The sequence below is a fragment of the Ambystoma mexicanum genome, chromosome 3p, assembly GCF_040938575.1.
Source record: "Ambystoma mexicanum isolate Mex_15411 chromosome 3p, UKY_AmexF1_1, whole genome shotgun sequence".
Taxonomy (NCBI): domain Eukaryota; kingdom Metazoa; phylum Chordata; class Amphibia; order Caudata; family Ambystomatidae; genus Ambystoma; species Ambystoma mexicanum.
Window position 1 is genome coordinate 578,263,910 of NC_090925.1, and position 18,820 is coordinate 578,282,729.

Below are 18,820 nucleotides of genomic sequence, written 5' to 3' on the forward strand. Positions count from 1 at the left end.
CTTGCTTAAGGACCCCTTAAAGCAGATTAAGGCGATCAGGAGCGTCATCACGCCTTACCATAAGAACGCTAAGTATTCTGTTTGGGAGCACTTAGAGTTGTTTGAACAAATGATGGAGACTTTCCATTTGAAGGACAGCCAAAGCTGTATTCAATATGTAAAGTGGACCTTCTCCCCGGAATACTCCAGTTTCTTTGCGGGGCTGGAGGACCAAAATCATTTAAGATGGTCCACCTATAAGGCGGCCATCTTGAAACATTTTTCTGTTCACAGAAATCCTCAAGAGGCTCGCAAGGCAGCCTACAATTTGCAATGTGGGGAGGATCAGGCCCCACAAGAATTTGTGCAGGAGTTAAAGCGGGCTTTTGCACAGACCACAAGAAGGGTGCGCACGGATAGCAGGGAATTTATAAATACGTTTTTCCATGCCTTGCCCAAATATATCATGACCCAGCTCGTGAGGGATTTTCACGAGAAAAGATCTTTAGACTGGGTCATTGAACAGGCTACCCGGATCTATGAGGTGCAGAAACCGATAGATAGCAAAAGTAATGCCCAGAAAAACCCCAAAGCCAACAGCACCCCTGCTGCTGCCAAGGTGGCAGAGGTAAAGGTCACCCCCGTTTTGGATTTGGAGATGGGGGGCCTAAAAACCTACCTGCACCTAATAATGCTAGGCCCAGGAGGTCCTCGGGTCAGTCACAGACAGGGAGCCAAGGAGGCAGCCCCACAAATGGGGTCCCTCGCTCTCCTGATTATGTAAGTCCCCGTTACAAGGGAAATCGACCCATCCTGGGTTATGTGTGGACTCCTCCAGCCCAAGGGGGGGGATCCAGACAAGCACCTAACCCAGGGAACTTCCCTCCAAACTTCCCACAGGAGGGCAGAAATTTACCAAACCCTGGGCAGAACTTTTTCCCCAGATATCCACCCGACTTTCAGCCCCAAAACCATCCATCCTTCTTTCCCCAATTCCCTGAGCCCAGACCACTGAATCCGGGAGAGGGGAGGCCAAGGGTGGAGGGGTACCCAAATCTTCCCAACCCGGGGTATTACCAGAGGAGGGACAGCTACCCTTCCCGGGATCAGCCCAGGGGAGAAAACAGGGCCCCGTATCAGCCTGAGCGGGTTTCCCAGTTAGAGCGCCAGGTTCAAAACATGGCGCGGGACCTGGGTCACATACTGAGGGCTCAGCAGAACCCTCAGATGGGCGTGCCGGCGCAGAACGCACCCAACTCTGGACCTGGTGCTCCAGAACAATGACGGGGGCAGCACCCCGATAACTCACCGGTTCCCAGGGAGGAGGCACAAAGGGAAGGGGGGTGTAAAGCCTTGGAGGAAGCTTCCTTCCTCACTTGTAAACAGCCCCTGGAAACCCAGGAACCGGAAACAAAATCTCTTGCCCCTGAAAGTCTGCCTCCTAAGGAGCAGAGAGGGGGTAGGAGAAACAAAAGACCCAAACAGACTCAGTTTGAGGAGGAGGTACAGATCTTCCAATTTGAGGGAGAGGGATCCTCAGAGGATCCTGGGAAAAGGATCTTCTCCTTCAGAGAGGGGGGAACTCCTCCCAAAGAAAAATGGGTCCCTAGGAATGCAAATCCAGACTGGGGAGATGTGGAGACTGAGCTACCGCCGCCCACCATCTCATCCCAGAACCAACAGCAAGAAAATCCCCTGGTTCGAACCCATCCTGGTGACTGCCTCCAAAAAGGGGGGGGCGGCCCAGAACCGGAACCAGGGGAACCCACAATGGCTCTGATCTCCAGTTGCCAACTTTTTCTTTCAGATTCCCAAGACTCTCCACAGAATTCTGCCCAAATCTCTTCGCTAGCGATGTCCAAAACCAGAAAGTTAGCCCACCAGTTGTCCAAAAATGTGCATTATCTGTGCCCCCTTGAGGAGAAGGAGGGAAGATATTATGCCCCGGTACAAGTACAGGGGCAGGGTACAATCTCGGCACTGGTGGACACTGGATCTCAAGCTACCCTTCTGTCCAGAAGGGCCTTTGATGAACTGAATGCAGGAAGGGGAGAGAATTACCAAATTCCTCTCACCTCTCTTCCTGGACAACTCCAGAACTTTGACGGGAAGGAAATTCCTGTCGAGGGGACGGCAGACTTGGACATTAAAATTGGGCGACACAAGCTGAAACACCCGGTCATAGTTGTGACCCCAGAGGGCACCCCTTGTTTACTAGGGAATGACCTCCTGAGAAGGTTGTCACCCCTAATAGATTGCGTAAACAAGGTCCTCTGGACCCAGACTAGCCGACCAATAAAATTAAAACAGAGTGTCAACCATGTTAGTTTAAACGGCACCTGCCACATGGTTGAACAAAAATCTGACCAAGTAGAATTTCACTTCCAGAATAGCCAAATTCCAGACGTGACAGTCATAGCAGTAGGACAACAGACTGGTGATGGGGGGTCCTCTCTATTTCTGAAAATCAACCTTCCTTCCAGTCTAAAGTGGTATTCCACGCTGGAAGGAAACACTTTGAAATTCTATACCAATCCACAATCTGAAACTCCCACTCCTATAGTCCAGAAAGATGTGAAATCAGCTCAGAGCCTGGCTGATATTCAGCAAAATGGAGAGCAGCTGTTCATCCCTGTTCAGTTAAATGATGGGAAGGACTCTGTTCTCGCTCGAGTGTGTGTGAACAACGGTAAGAGCTTCATCAGCGAAGCCATGTTTCGCCAATTCCCAAAAGATCCAGCCATTCCCACCTTCAAACTGATAGACAAATGGGAAATGGACCTGGAAGCACCTAATTCCAAACATCTCCTGCCAAGCAGGTGTATGCTCAAAATCTCCATTGGCAACAAGAGCATAGTCCACAATTGTTGGGTCGTGCGAGACGTCCCTGCCGCCTTTTACTTAGGCAGTGACATTCTCAATCGCTTTGCCATTAGTTTGGACCTAATAAACTTCAAAGCTTGGTCCCGATTAGCGGATAATCCCATGGGCTTTGATGATCCAGAAAAAGCATTTAGGTCAGCTCAATTGCTACCTTATGCAGTTGAAATTCAGGTTAAAGAGGAAGTCACCATCCCAGAAAGGACCCGACAATTCTCCCTGGAAGTGAAAGTTAAAAGGGGACAAGAGTTGAAAAACCCTGATGCTTACATACATCTAAATGCTTCTCTCCAACAGCAAGGGTTGGGGGTAAACCCAACTCCATTAGTCAACATAGAACATGACACCATTCCAATAGAGGTGGACAACAGCGACTTAAAGAGTATTACTCTAGTCGCAGGCACCATTATTGGAATGGCGGTTGATGACCGACATTTTTCCATCGACTTAGTAAATGAACTGTTAGGACCAATCCCCAAGGACTGTTTTGACAGTGACAGTGATGACAATACAACACCAGACAGGATTTTTACCCGGCATGGGGGGAACTTCCTGGTGTACACTTCTTGCCCTTATGGTAAGGAAGATGTGACTTGTGACTTCAGGAGGGATGAGGTGATTTTCCAGGTCCATGAGGGCTGCCTTTCCCACCTGAAGCCTCCAGTCCAAATCAGCACTCTGACCAGGGACTTCTCCACCCAGCTGGAGGAGGCCGCTGAAATAGCCAAACCAGAAGTCTTTCCAGGCTTCAGGCAGATGGTGGAAGAGAGAGTCAACCTAGCTGATGCCTGTGTGACTCTGGAACAAAAGCAAAAGTTGAGACACGTTTTCTTGGATTTCCAAGATCTCTTTGCGGTAGACTCATATGACTGTGGTCGCACTGACATCCACACAACCACAATCCCCACAGACCCTGGCATGACTCCTGTGTTTGTGAAGCAATATCGCTTGCCTCTCGCATCAATGGAGTCCCTTACTGAAATAATTAAGAACCTTGAGTCCCGGGGAATAATCCGTCCAGTCCACAGCACCTTCAATAATCCGGTGCTGGGAATATTGAAGCCAAACGGCCAGTGGAGACTCTGCGCCGACCTTAGGGAGCTCAACAAACGGGTCCATAATTCCCGATGGCCTCTGCCCTACATTGACCAAGGTCTGGCCCAGATTCAGGGGTCACAGGTATTCACTGCAATAGACCTGACCAATGGATACTGGACCGTGCCTGTCAGTAGGGAGGACCAATACAAGCTGGCTTTTACCTTTGGGGGCCAGCAGTACACATGGACCCGGACTCCCTTCGGATACCTCAACTCCGGCAATGAATTCAACATTTTTCTACACAAGGCCATGCCCGACTTGGGTGCAAGGGGTAACCTGGCTTATGTAGATGATGTCCTCATCAAAAGCTCAACTGTTGAGGAACACATAGCGGAGATCCGTTATGTTCTGACACAGTTGAGGGCCGCCGGAGCAAAACTTTCCTTTCAGAAAGCACAGTGGTGTAGAACCCGTGTTAACTTCTTGGGGCATGAGATTACTCCTCAGGGTCTTTGTCCCCAGGAAAAGAAAGTGGAAGCACTTCAGAAACTGAAAGACCCCACAACTCTGCGGGAACTAAGGAGCCTCCTTGGACTGACTAATTACAGCAGAAAGTTCATTGAGGGCTACGCAGAGATCACCAGACCCCTGATTCATCTCCTGAAGGGGGGGGTCAAGTGGGAATGGGGTCCAGAACAAGCCGAGGCAGTAAGACAACTCAAGAGAAGCCTCTCACAAGCGCCTTGCCTAGCTTACCCTGTCCGAAACAAAGAGTTCTTCCTGGAGACAGGGTTCTCTAATACGTGCTTGACGGCAGTATTATACCAAAAGCATGACAAGGTCAATAAAGTAATCTCCTATGCGAGCAAAACTTTATCCTCTGTGGAGGAAAAATTCAATGATTGTGAGAAGGCACTCCTGGCGACGGTGTGGGCATTGAAGAATTACCGCCCGTTTATCCAGGGGGAGCACATCATAGTGGAGACTCCACACCAGCCTCTGCAATATCTCCAAAGTGACAGAATCCGGGCCGGAAATGTGAGTAATTCCCGAATTACTTCCTGGATTCTGTCAATGCAAGGCTTTCCTGTGGAGGTCAGATATGGCCAAAACAAGAAGAGTCCCCTCGCGCAAGGTCTGGCTGACTTGCATGATTGTGCCAGAGAAAACTGTCTCGAGGACGAAAGTCTAAAAATAAAGGACAACATGGAGGCATACCTTAATTCCCCCCACAAAGTCTTTGAAGAAGACAAGTGTGAGGGAATGCCCACTGTGTATGTGGATGGATGCTCTTACCATGTGGACAACAACGGGGAGAAAGAACTGGTGGCCGGCGTAGGGAATGCATGGGTGAATGAGTCCCCAGAACCCTCCGCTGGATACAAAATTGGTCCCCGAAGTAGTCAGGTGGCAGAATTGATGGCTGTGCATCAGGCCATCCTCACTGCTGTCCAGCATCAACTCCACGAACTGGTCATAATCACAGATTCGGATTATGTACGGAACGGGTTCGTGGAGCACCTGGTTAATTGGAAAACCAGAGGCATGTTATGTGCTAACAACAAACCCTTGAAACATGGGAAGTTGATCCAAAACATTGATGATCTGGTCACCTCGAATGAGATGACCATCTATTGGAAAAAGATCAAGGGTCATTCCAAAGTAGAGGGACCAGACAAAACTGGAAATGACTTAGCTGATCAGCTGGCCAAAACCGGGGCCATCCAAGGGGATCTAATTGAGATTGAGTCCCTGTTGGGGGAAATCCAGGTCACTGCCATCACTAGGTCCCAGACAAATGCTCACAACGACCTTTCAATTGTACAATGGAGTAGGGAGACCCCTGATGCTGATTTGATTACCGCTCAGAAGGGGGATCCAATTATTGGTAAATTTTACCAGCACCTTGAGGACCCTGAGAACTTTCCCCTGACGGATACCGATTACATTGGGAAAGAGGACCTAAGAGTGTTGATGAAATGTCCAAAAATGTTCCGGATTCAAGACGGTTTGTTGGTAAGGAAATCCAAAGCTGGCCACGACCAGTGGGTGGTTCCTACCTCATTCCGAAGCCTGATGTTAAGTCACGCCCATGATGCGGCCACCGCCGGTCATAGGGGGTTTCACACAACACTGGAAATCTTAAGAGAGGTCGCATACTGGCCACACATGGGGCAGGACCTCAACCAATATTTGAAGGGTTGTCTTGTGTGTGCACAATTTCAGCCGACATCCCTCACACACCGGGCGCCTTTACAAAAGAGGGGGATGACCCTGCCATGGTCAGATTTACAAATCGACTTTGTAGGCCCTGTGATTCGCTCGGCTAGGGGGAATAAGTACATGTTGACCGTGACATGCTTGTTTACCAAGTGGGTAGAATGTCTCCCAGCCCCAAATTGCAAGGCAGAAACTGCAGCTGCCTTGATGATTAACCACATCTTTTCCCGTTTTGGTCTACCTCAAAGGATTGAGTCAGACAGAGGTAGCCACTTCACCAGTGAAGTAATGACAAAGATGTGGGAGATACTGGGGGTCAAGAGAAAGCTGCATATTGCTTATAGACCAGCTTCTTCTGGTGCAGTAGAGAGATATAACCGGACAATTGTGAGCATATTAAAGAAGTTTGTGGCAGATTCTGGGCCAAGTTGGGATATCCGATTACCTCTGGTCCTAATGGCCATCAGATCTACCCCTTCATCTGCAACCAAAATGTCACCATTTGAGTTGATGACTGGGCACAAGATGGTGCTTCCGCAGCATTTGCTCTACAGGACCCAAGAGCAGACACTGATAAATGCCTCCACTACTCATGAGTATGTAGAGAATTTAAGGAAACACCTCCAACATGCTTTTGCTTATGCTCAGCGGAATCTAGAAAGATCAGCTGATAGCATGAAGACCCACTATGACCTGAAAACTTCCAGGAAGGAATATCAGGTGGGAGACCGGGTCTATCTATACAACTTCCAAAGGAACCAGGCCAAGCAGCGCAAATTTTTGCCTACATGGAAGGGACCATTCGAGATCATAGACAAAATCTCCCCTGTGGCCTACAAAATCCACATCCCCAAAGGCGGTTCGGCAGAGGGGGAAGACAAGTGGGTCCACATAAACCAGTTGAAATGTTGCCATCCCAGGCACACTCTGCAACAACTGGAGGAATCCTCTGGAATCCTAGCGGGTACTGTCTCAGACTAATTCAGTTCCAACCATAAAACATACCACATCTCGTCTCTAAAATATTGTGATTTGCATGAAACTGTCTCTTAGTTATACTGTTTTTATTTTTTCAAAATAAGAATGTTATGTTTCGTTATGATAAAATGCATATGCTGCCCCACTATCTCAACAGTGGTGGAAAAAAAAAAAAAAATCGTCTATGAGTAGATGTTGCCGCTTTTGCTTTATCATCCTAGGAGAGATGAAACCATGAAGAATGGCCAAGGAGGATGATCCGGAGACCGGGAACGAAGATCCAATGGGCCCAGTGGACCGCCCAATATTCCCATCAGGACCGGCGAGGAGAACCGATCGATCAGTACCGGATGGAGGAAAAGATGCTGAACTGTGCCATCTATTGGAAGAAGATGAGGAAACATCCCAGGTCTTGCGAGTCCCATTCGTGAAATATAATGGCCATCGCAAGAGGGGGGCTTGTGGGATGTATTTACCCATGCATCCGAGCCCTACCTCAAACCTGTGCAGTACTGACATGGAAAACCTCATGATGGCCAGAGCTTCCCAGAAAATGCACAGGGAAATGCATGAAGAATAGGCTGCCACTCATTTTTGCCGATGTTATGGGCACAGAAGGAAACTGCCTAAAACCACCATTGGACTACCCGCACAGTAGTCTGAAACCATTGGGAATGGCAATGCTGATTGCCAAATGCAACCTAGAATTGTGGGGAATTCATTTTCTTAAATCCCAAAAATGGGTGCAGTACCAGTACTCACCACTATCCAAAAGCCGGCAGTTTAAAACCACCCTGTGTTTCTCTGAAGGCAAGCCAAAGTGCCTATTTCAAACATTGCAATATGTGCAAAATATTCACTGAACCCCAGCAGACATTTGGTAGAATGGAGTTTTGTGTGCCTACAAAATCTGGGAAATGAAGAGCCCAGAACAATGCTTATAACAAAACTGGCTGAGCTATGGAGTCAGCAGTTTAAGTTGCACTGGATTTAAAGACACTAAAATCGAAAATGTTTAGATTAAATGAGTGACCTATGTTTGGTGTCACATGCCTTTGTAACTGTTGAAATGTCATAGTTTTGCACTTAGAATCAGCATTCTAGCTGCATGTGTAAAATTGCAAGTTAAGTTAAAAAGCAACAAAAAACCTGCCAGTTAGCTGAAGGTCTGGCTTAAGGAACTTGATTTTGCTTGGCAGCTACCCCCATCAGGAGTGAAACTTGAGTCACCACTGTGTTCCCAGGCCAACCTTCCTTTTGCTGCCCACACTAAGGATATGCCATCTATCTGATAATTGAATTACCTGTGCTCTGCAGGAGAGTGAACAAAGCCCTCTTCACTCAGGCAAAGGTTTTATTACGCAGTCGTAAAATGTAGCTTCTTCTTGGCAGGAGCTGGGAGGGGCACTGCCTGTGAGAGCAAGCTGGCTTGGCAGAACTGGATTAACCAGTATTTCTACCTTGTGCTGAGAGAAAACCACACCCCTTTGTAGCCAGAATATTGTTTAGAAAAAGATTAATAACTCATGGTGCGGACATGTGAAAATTTTATAAATGACACCATAATTCTTGTGATTTTTCTGCCCACATTTTAAGAGGTTTTTCGACCCAGTGGCATGTTCAGGGGGGTGTTAGCGGAAAAGTGGATATTACTCTAAATGTATGCATGTTAAAAATCTGAAACTTCATCAGTTAATGTCCCTACTCCCTGCGCACATGTATGTAAAGTTGGGTCCATGTCAGAAATTGAAAAATCAGTTAAAAAGTCCATTATGTGCCATCTCTGAATGCAAGCTCCTAGAAAGAGCAGATTTGGACAGAGACATGGCTAAATTCAGCCACACCATGTATATGTAATGTCAAGCAACTGTGTAACTGTGAAATATGTTTTTTATTATCAAATATAGAATGTGTGCAATCTGACAGAGGAGTGTCCTATCTGCAAGCCATAAAATGACATCACGCTGACACACAGTTCATTCCCCAATCCAATGATAAATGGAAGTTTGACCAATTAGAAGCTGAGAGAGAGGTAGGGTCAGTGATGCTAGAACACACCCACATTCTAAACACATAAAAGCAGACAGACAGAGCAACATAGAGACCTTCAATTCCATCTGCAGCGGGACGCTCTGCCGGAAAAATCCATACTTTACCTCCATCAAACCTCCAGAGAGCCAAACTAGAGACTTCAATCTATCCAGAACTAGAGACCAGACCAGAGGGAGAAAGCAGTGCTGTACCCAGAGAGAAAGCAGTGCTGTGCCCAGAGAGAGACCCGAGCCCAGTCCAAAACCCTGACCAGATCCATGGCGAGGCCCATTTCACTCAAGAATATAGTGTGAGTACCTAGAAAACTGTGCAGAACCAATCTCTTAGTTAAAATAATATAATTCAATCTATTTAATCTAAGTAGAACTGCCTCCTAACTGTCACTTGTCATTTTCTAGTCGCAAGCTGCACTTGTCTTTTTGAACTTTAAAATTTCAAATCTGAAAAATGACCTTCACAAAATCGCTCATATCTCCGCAACCGTTTGTGCTAGAGACTTGCAATAACTTTTATTTGAAAGCTTAGAATCTTAGCTTTGAATCGCACCTAGAACCGCATTCCTACCCCTTATAGTTTTACCGCAATCGCGGAACACGCATCCGCGAATTTTGCCGCGATTTGCAAATTTCTTCACATGTAAAAACTGCTGCTGCTTGCCTTCCATTTGCCAGAAATTCGTTTAACCTGCTAACTATCCCTGCCCCATTGCTAGTGTGAGCCTGGACTAATATTAACTAGATACCACTCACCCTGAACCTCTGAAAGGGAATTAAAAAGCATTTCCAGCATATTTCTCATCCATTGCTAGCACATATCAAAGCATTTGGGCCTGTGTTTTCAAAACTCCTATCTGTGTTTTAAACTTCTGTTGTCTAAGCTTGGGGGGGATTGAACTGATTACATTGATTGCATTTCTGAGAATGTGTGCTTTCCTCCCATTCCCTTGCATTGCATAAAGAGGGGGGGAGTGAATAGCCAGAGAAAAGTGATTACATTGTTTTGTTGAAATCATATTGAGTATTTTCTATACTGCATTTCATTCATTCAACCTTGCATTTCCTTGAACCCTATAAAGCATTCTCTACCACATTATACTTCTGTACCTATTTACCAGTGTGCTACCTTATCCATTTCATCTCAACTCCTTAGTAATTATAAAGAAGTGTGCTAGTGCCAGATTCTCTGTTGTTAATCTGTATCATATCAGATTAAGTGTGATATTCAATTATTAATTTATTATAAAGTGTCATATATATATATATTTTAAATTATCAAATAAACCTTTTAAACTTGCAAAACAGAACTACTTCTTGGCTCAGTGGGGTCAAGGGGATTCCAAGAGAGGGGTGTTATATAGGGGTAGTCATCCAGAACGCATGAACTGGACCTAAAGATATATCCATAAGGGTTTTCATTCAGTATTCTAGACTAGGCGTTGACTTAGCTGTAGTGCTGAATTGAATCCTCTTACACACTATGAATCACAAGGCTTTGGCATCAATTTGGCACTCGGCCACCGTAAATGATGTCAAGTTGCTCCTTGTCGCTGGTACCGCCTAAGGGCATATCGGGCCATGGCGATCGTCCAAAAAAAAGTGTCACTGTGATCCACCCATTCACGTGTATCTGCAGCTGACAGTTAAAAAAAACATCAGTTGGTATCTGGAATCCTTGACAATAACAGAAAGCCAAGATGTAGCTGTTTAAAAAAGATAACAGAAATGTGTCTCAATAGCCGATCTTTATTACAGTTTATCATTTTAACCATTAATTTGGCCCCGTGTTACAACTATTGATAAACATGGACCTGAAACAATGGGTACACAGAGAAAACAATGTGGAAAGTACTCTTCAATTTGCTTCAGAAGTTAGTGCTATGGAGTATGATCAGCTCGAAATGGGATGCGGAGGCTGACGCTACAATCAGGGAGCAAGCTAAGGCCAAGAAGAACACATACACAGAATTTTAATTAAATATTAGCGTTGAATTACGCGTTTGTGGAACCTGGGGGAGCCCACTAGTGTACCCCAGGCATCTCAATGCTGTACTGCCCATGTGCCCAGGACAAAGCCAAGTACACACACAAGTTGTAATTGCGTGTCATTGCAATGTGCCACAAACAACAACCGAGTACAATGTAACCCACCAATAATGATCGGTGAATGATAATTTGACTAGTTTGTCTATAAAATCAGCTAAAGTAAAACTTACATAATATTCGGCATTTCCATTTTATTGGCGTATTGCAGACACTCTGCTCAGGTCAACGAATTTTCATAAAATCAAATTACATCCCTCCCTTCATGCATTCCTTTCAGAATCCTCCCTTTGTTTCAAGGTATGATATGATATGATATGATATGGCATTTGTAACGCGCCTATACACAAGTGTTTCAAGGCGCGACGAGGCAGGGGGGGGGGGAACAAGGGGAAGACAGACAACGATCCTACTAGGCCAGGTGTCATTCAGATCGCGCAAGTGCATGGGTGGGGGGAAGGGAAAAGTGCAAGGGGAAGGGGAGGGGGGGAAGTGCAGTACAAGGTAAGTAGCGTAAAAAATAATAAATAAGGCCAGCTGGTGGCAAGTGCAAGGTAGATGCAGAAAAAGTGCTGGGGAGGGGGGGCTGTAAGGATACAGTGACAGTCCCACAGTGCAGGGGGGTGCCAGGGAGGCAGTGCAAGTGGAGAGTGGCTGGGCCCTGGACCGAGGTCACTGAGAGTGGCCCAGTTGCTGATTCAGAGCAGATTCAGTGAAGAATTAAAGCTGTACAGCAGGGGAGAGGGAGAGAGAAAGCAGAAGCAAAGAGGAAGGTTTTGAGGTGCTTCTGGAACCGGAGGTGGTTCTCCTCAAGTTTCAGGGAGGAAGGAAGGCAGTTCCAGAGGGAGGCCCCTGCTGCAGAGAGAGATCTACCCCCAGCTCGTTGCTTCGAGAAGCGGCTGACCCTGAGGGAGTTGGAGACGGATGAGTGAAGGGCTCGGGAAGGAAGATATTTAGGAAGAGAGAGTTGAAGGTATTTGGGCCCCAGGCCCCAGAAGGCCTTGTGGACAATGCAGAGGGTTTTGAACTTAATCCTCGCAGCCACTGGGAGCCAGTGTAGAGATTTCAGTCCTGGAGAGATACGGTCCCTGGGCTTGAGGCCAAGGACAAGTCTTGCAGTTCTGTTCTGGATGAGTTGCAGAGGGCGGAGAGTGGAGGCAGGCAGATTAAGATAGAGGCTGTTACAGTAGTCCAGCTTTGAGAGAACCAGGGCTCGGGAGACAGTGAGCTTCTGGGGGAAGGAGAGGAAGGGAAGAATACCTCTGAGGAGGTGCAGCTGGTAGTGTGACTTCTTAGAGGCGTCTGATATATGAGGAGAGAAGGAGAGTGTGGAGTTGAAGATGACCCCGAGGTTTTTTGCCTTGCAGGTAGGAGCAGGAAGGGGGCCAAGGGAGGCCGGCCAGAGAGCTGCAGGGAAGGAGGGAGTGGGTGTGCCGATAAGTAGAATCTCAGTCTTACTGGCATTAAGGCAAAGGTCATTGGCGGCACACCATTCCTGGATAGCAGACAGACAGTCAGAGATGAGGGAAGGAGAGGAGGAGGCCGAGGGTAGCCTGAAAATGAGCTGGGTATCGTCCGCATAGCACTGGAAGTTGGGGCAGAGAGCGGCAATGCGGAGGGCAAGGAATGCCAGATACTGGTTGAAAAGCCAGGGAGAGAGGTTAGATCCCTGGGGAACACCACAGGAGGAGAAAAAGATGTCAGAGAGGAAGGATCCCAGTTGGACCTGGGAGGGTCGATTGGAAAGGAAAGAGGTCAGCCACGCCAGAGCCTGACCAGTGATACCAAGGTTATCACGGAGACGGTTGAGCAGGATGGCATGGTTGACAGTGTCAAAGGCAGAGGAGAGATCGAGTAGAATGAGAACACACGGAGTGCTAAAATCGAGGTTCGAGAGCAGGTCCTCACGTATGTTCAGGAGAGCAGTTTCCATGCTTCTGGCAGCTCTGAAGCCAGATTGATGGTCATGAAGACTACCAACAGATTCAGCGTGGAGGTTAAGTTGGGAGATGGTCAGTTTCTCCAGGAGCTTGCCCAGGAAGGGAGTAATGGAGATTGGACGATAGTTGGCCGGTCAAAAAACAATTGAACCTTACACTGTGTACAATGCGTGGGTTTGCCAGCTAGGAAACAAAAATTCAACAGGGCTGACCTTCACTCAGAATGGGAGCCGATAGCCCTTCAGCCAAAATGGTATTACAAATATTTTTGAAAAACATATGAATTGTTTGCTACCATTCACCAATGTGTGCGACATTTCTACGGATAAATTTTGTTCCTCTGGAGAACTTTGCACTCTCCCAGCGTCTCCCACAGTCAGGCCACACCACCTGTTAACTCATCCCGTCTCCTCTTCACACGGCAAATCACATAAACATTTTTCAATGGAGCAAGTCTCGAGCCCTGCCAAAATGTGCTTGTGTGAGAATGTCAGCGCTAACCCTGCTGCAACCCCCTCCGGCCAGGCCGCAGTCCCCTGACCCCAATGACCGCATTTATATATTAGAGGCCAATAATTTGCACACGTGTGTTTGTATTATTGCACTTTCGGTCAATAGCAAGATGAGCGGTGTGGGCGTCTTGCCACCTTACAAATACATACACATTGTAAATACGTAATTGTAATGCTTATACGCTAGAATGCAGATGGTACCAAAAAAAACTGCAAGCTAACTCGGTTCACACATGGTAAACTATCACTTGTTAAGAAAACCTTCACAACAGTAGGTATAATCTACCACGCAGGAGCCACAACCAATGCAGGTCACTGCACTGCATATATAAAAAAGAAGTGTGGATGGGTCAAATATAATGATATCAACATTACTGTAAAACAGAGAATGAGAAGGTCTGCGACCTACCTCAATTAAGCCCACCCTACATCTTCCTCTCTCCACCTGTCGAGGACGAAAAACAAAACTATTGGTCCCATATTGCCCTAGGTACTAAACCGGAAAAAATAACCTTGGCATTTGGAACTATTTTCATTACTGCCTGAACCAAATATTCGAAATCTGCCAACAAAGTAGGGGCACTGACATACCCCAAATGCAAAGCACCAGAGTGCAAAACTACATGTGGAAAGTTTACCCTGCCCATATCTCCATAAACATGCACAATTCCCTGCACATTCCACTCCTCTAACATCAAAATCGTTTGCCACATCCCTACATTTAGCATACTACTTCAAACCATGCACAAACATATCTCCAACCACCAACATCAATTTCAAACCTTTCTGCTCTCCAAATTTTTGTTTACTCACACAGCTATATAAAAAAATGTTATTTCATATTAAACGATGGGAGAAATAACAGTATAATTATGAAAAAGGCTGTCCAGTGTGTTATAAAATTTCACACAGCCAGGATGAGTATATGCATCTTCATTCAAGCACACACACAGACAATACCATTAGAAAGGCTCCCAGCTCAAAAAACACCACTGCCGCTATATGAAATCCTTCTGCTTTATTTCCTACACCTTCACAAATGCATACATTGCATGCTTTTCTATACAATCTCTGCCATTTACCCTGTAAAAATAGCAAAACATTCAAATTATTTTTTCTTCTATCTCTTAAAATCCAATAACATAACATTAAAAAAACAAGTGTGCTCTATACATTTACTATTATACTCATTTGTAAAATATATTCAACTAACAGATCCTAAATAAAATATACAGGATGCACATAGGGAAAGGAAAGTGCATATGCATACTATGCTCAGTTGTATGAAAACACTACTACTACAAAAACAAAAAAACAATGTCTACATTAACAAAAGTGCTATAAACACACATATTCACTAACTGTGTTCTTTTACAATTGCAGTGAAGACCACTCTCCTGAAAAGCAGCAGCATCTGAAGTACGAACGACGACTTAGAATAAACCTACTCTTTCCATACAAAAATGTAAGTACAATACTAACATAATGTTTTAACAGTTACTCAAACACACTAGCATTTTAGTATTGTTGAAGAAACAGGTGTATTAACCCTTTACCATTAGATGTAGTATTAGTGCTTCCCCTTACCAGTTGCATACTTTATATTGTCATCTCAAGCCCAGTATAGTAATACACAAATACAAGAATAACCTTCCCAACTTGATGTAGCTACCCATTGCACAATCACACACCTCCACAATCATCCTTACCATCATACTCAGACACTCATGCACAAAGCATGCATACACTGCATAACAGCCCAACCCACACTTTCTTTTTTCTTCAACAGACCCCAAAGAATGCCTACCAAAAAGCAACTCCGTAGAAAGCAACGCAGAAGTAGAGCAAATCAAAACAAAAGTGTCCAAAAGAAGCATCCATCTCTAGCAGATTTTGTAAAAAAAGTTCAAACAAAACAGCTAATACAGTCATTAAGCGAAACAAAACAAGCTTCCAGTACAGAAACGTTGCCTCTTCTATCAAAATGTAAAACGAAACAGAAAGTGATTAACAAGACTTCAGCTACCACTACTGCTAATGCTGCACCTATAAATCATGATATAGTGGAAAGTAACCATACCAAACAAAATATTTTACAAAAAATGTTCTGCGACAAAGTCTTCAGAACCTTATAAAAACAGGAGAGAAATCATGCACGACCCTTAAAACCTACCGTAGAAAAGTAATCCTAAAAGCTCTCATTGACAGTGCACAAAATGAATTACTAAAGTACAAAAAACACTTCTCAATAAATGCACTACCAACAAAAATAGCTTCTTAAACATCTGTCGAGCTGAATGGAGTCACACCACAAGCACAGAACCATATTTTAATGAAGAAGCATATAAACAAAAGCAAACAAACTCAATTGCCATACATAGCAATGGACGAGGGTATGAAAAACTTAATAACACCATTATGGAACAAGAAACTCTGCTCACGAAAATATCCCCAAAAAACTCAGTATCACCTCTCCATTCTACTAAAACAAAATGTCCAGTCTAAAATGGCCTTGCACATCAATGTGTAACATTGCCAAAAAATCTTTCAAATCTTTATGCCAGTTCCTATTTGCAAAAGAACCTTCCATCATATAAAAATGATATCAACACATCATTCAAATATAAGAAGTCTGGTCCATAAACTCTACTATGCTAAAAGTCCTGCTTTAGCACTAGCCAATTTAAATAACAATCCTCTACATGGCACAGCCAAACAACTACTTGAAGAAATAGAGCATATCCAGAGAAAATATTTTGGAAGTGAAAGCCACTTACACAATGCATTAGCTTTACAACAAACTAGCAACTACTGTACAAATAGCAACCTTCTATTAAACACATACAAAAAAGAAATACTAAAGTTCAAAAGTAACTCAGCTGGAGCACCAAACCATGTGTGTGTGTGTTGCCGCAGGACTTTTTTTTAATAAAAGTAGCACACAAACTGTGGACATAATGTACAAAATAGAAGACAATGAACATTCCAAATGGTTCCAATTAGCTCTCTACCTCATAGCAGAAAACAAATAGGAAATTACGGACCCCTTCATACTTTTCAATTACTGCACTGCAAAACTTGACAACAACCAAACCCCTTCACATGCTATCACAAATAACTTGGAATTATTCCCACTACCAAAACCCCTGCAACAACTAAATTTATATGAGAGCATCATAATTCAAACAGTGCACCCATTTCAAGCAATAATACACCTTGAACCAAAAACAGAAAAATTACCTGCCTCTGAATTAGTGAAAAGCTTTTGTGGCAAAGTAGTTTATTTACCATTAGATCTCAAAGAAAGTGTACACACTCATACACCACAATCCAAAATGTTTACTTCCAAAGGTATCTTATGACGCAGTCCTGTTACAAACTCTACAATCTTAACTGCATAGCCTAGCCAAAACTTCACATACAAACTCTACAAATGAAACAGTACACAAACTTTTGGGTTGTGGATATTTGATTTGATGGGTGTTTGATTCTATGGGTGTGTTATGCTGCTTTGGTTGTGGCCAGGGCCTAGAGTTTTGGGTGCATGGCCTACGGCCTATAGCCTCCGGCCATGCACCCAGTACTCTAGGCCCTGGCCACAACCACTGCAGCGTAATACACCTATGTTACCAAACATTTTGACTGTGGTATATGGGCTGCTGATAGGGGATATTAATTAGAATCAATGCATTTATTATGTCCGCACACAACCACGAAGACCGCGGACATGGCGAACACATCAGTCGCACCTGCCACCTAAACAAATAAAGTATTTGACCCATCTCTTTCTCCCCAACCCTCCCCAAGCACTCCTGCACACCAACACACTAACCAAAATTGCATTTTGCCTCTGTTCACCGCCGCACTATCCGCGGATGTCCGCGGATCCAAGATGGCGGGCTCATCGAAACAATGTGACGCACCTCACGCCTCACTCCAGGCAATTGGCGAACATGTTGCCTGTCCGCGGACATGACACAAGTCGATTACCCAATTGGTGTCCTGTCCGCGGAGTGAACAGGGAAGTGTATCCACGGAGCGGACATAGATATCACTAATTTTTTTGCCTTACGTTTTGGTCATTTAAAAAAAGAAACTACTGGACGAATTTACACCAAATTAACAAAAGCACGCTTTTGGAACCAAGCTGCCGCTCCTGCAGCACATTTTGTGGAAATCCATCCAGCGGTTTGAGCTGCAGGCATGAGCAAAGTTTTTTCCATTATGTCTATCGGAAAAAAAGAAATTTTGGGACCGCAGGTTATGCACCCAAGAATTTGTCCACTGGCTGCAAGTAGTGTAATAGTATGTGTGCAAAAGTGGACAGGGTGTGTGGCAGGTGGCTTATTGGACTGCCCCGAGATTCTTGGGTGTATGATAGTTTGTGCAGTGGGTGCGAGTAATGTAATAGTATGTGAACTGTCAGGCGAGCAGCTTATCTGGTGACTGCAGGCAGGCTTCATTAGGGTAGAAGAGTGGAATGCAGATAATATGATGATGTTTGTATGGGCTGTATTGTGCTGTGGTGGTTGTGGCAAGCTCCTGGACTCCGGAGGCCATGCACCCACAAGTCTGCCTAATGGTTGAAGTACTGTACTAGTATGTGTAGAGAAGTGCACATGGCCTCATGTGTGTAGGGCCTATGTGTGTAGGTTGTGGCCAAAGTACAGATTATTGGGTGCATGGCTGTATTATGCTGTGTTGAACGTGGCCAACTACTAGACTCTTGGGTGCATGGCCTGAGGCCATGCATCCATGTGTCTGCCTCCTGGCTGCAAGTAGTGTAATAGTATGTGTACAGAAGTGGACAGGGTGTGTAGCAGCTGGCTTATTGGACTGCCCAGAGGGTTGTGGCAACTGGGCAGATTATTGGGTGCATGGCTGTATTATGCTGTGGCAATTGTGGCTAGCTACTAATAGTATGCAAACTATCAGGCGAACAGCTTTTCTGATGACTGCAGGCAGGTTTCATTAGGGTAGGGGAGTGGAATGTAGGTGATATGAGGATGTTTGTATAGGCTAAATTATGCTGTGGTTGTTGTGGCAAGCTCCTGGACTCATGGGTGCATGGCTAAGTCTGCCCACTGGTTGAATTAATGTAATAGTATGTGTAGAGAAGTGCAAAGGGCCTTAGGCGGCTGGCTTATTGCACTCAAGAGTCTGCTGACTGGTTGCAAGAACT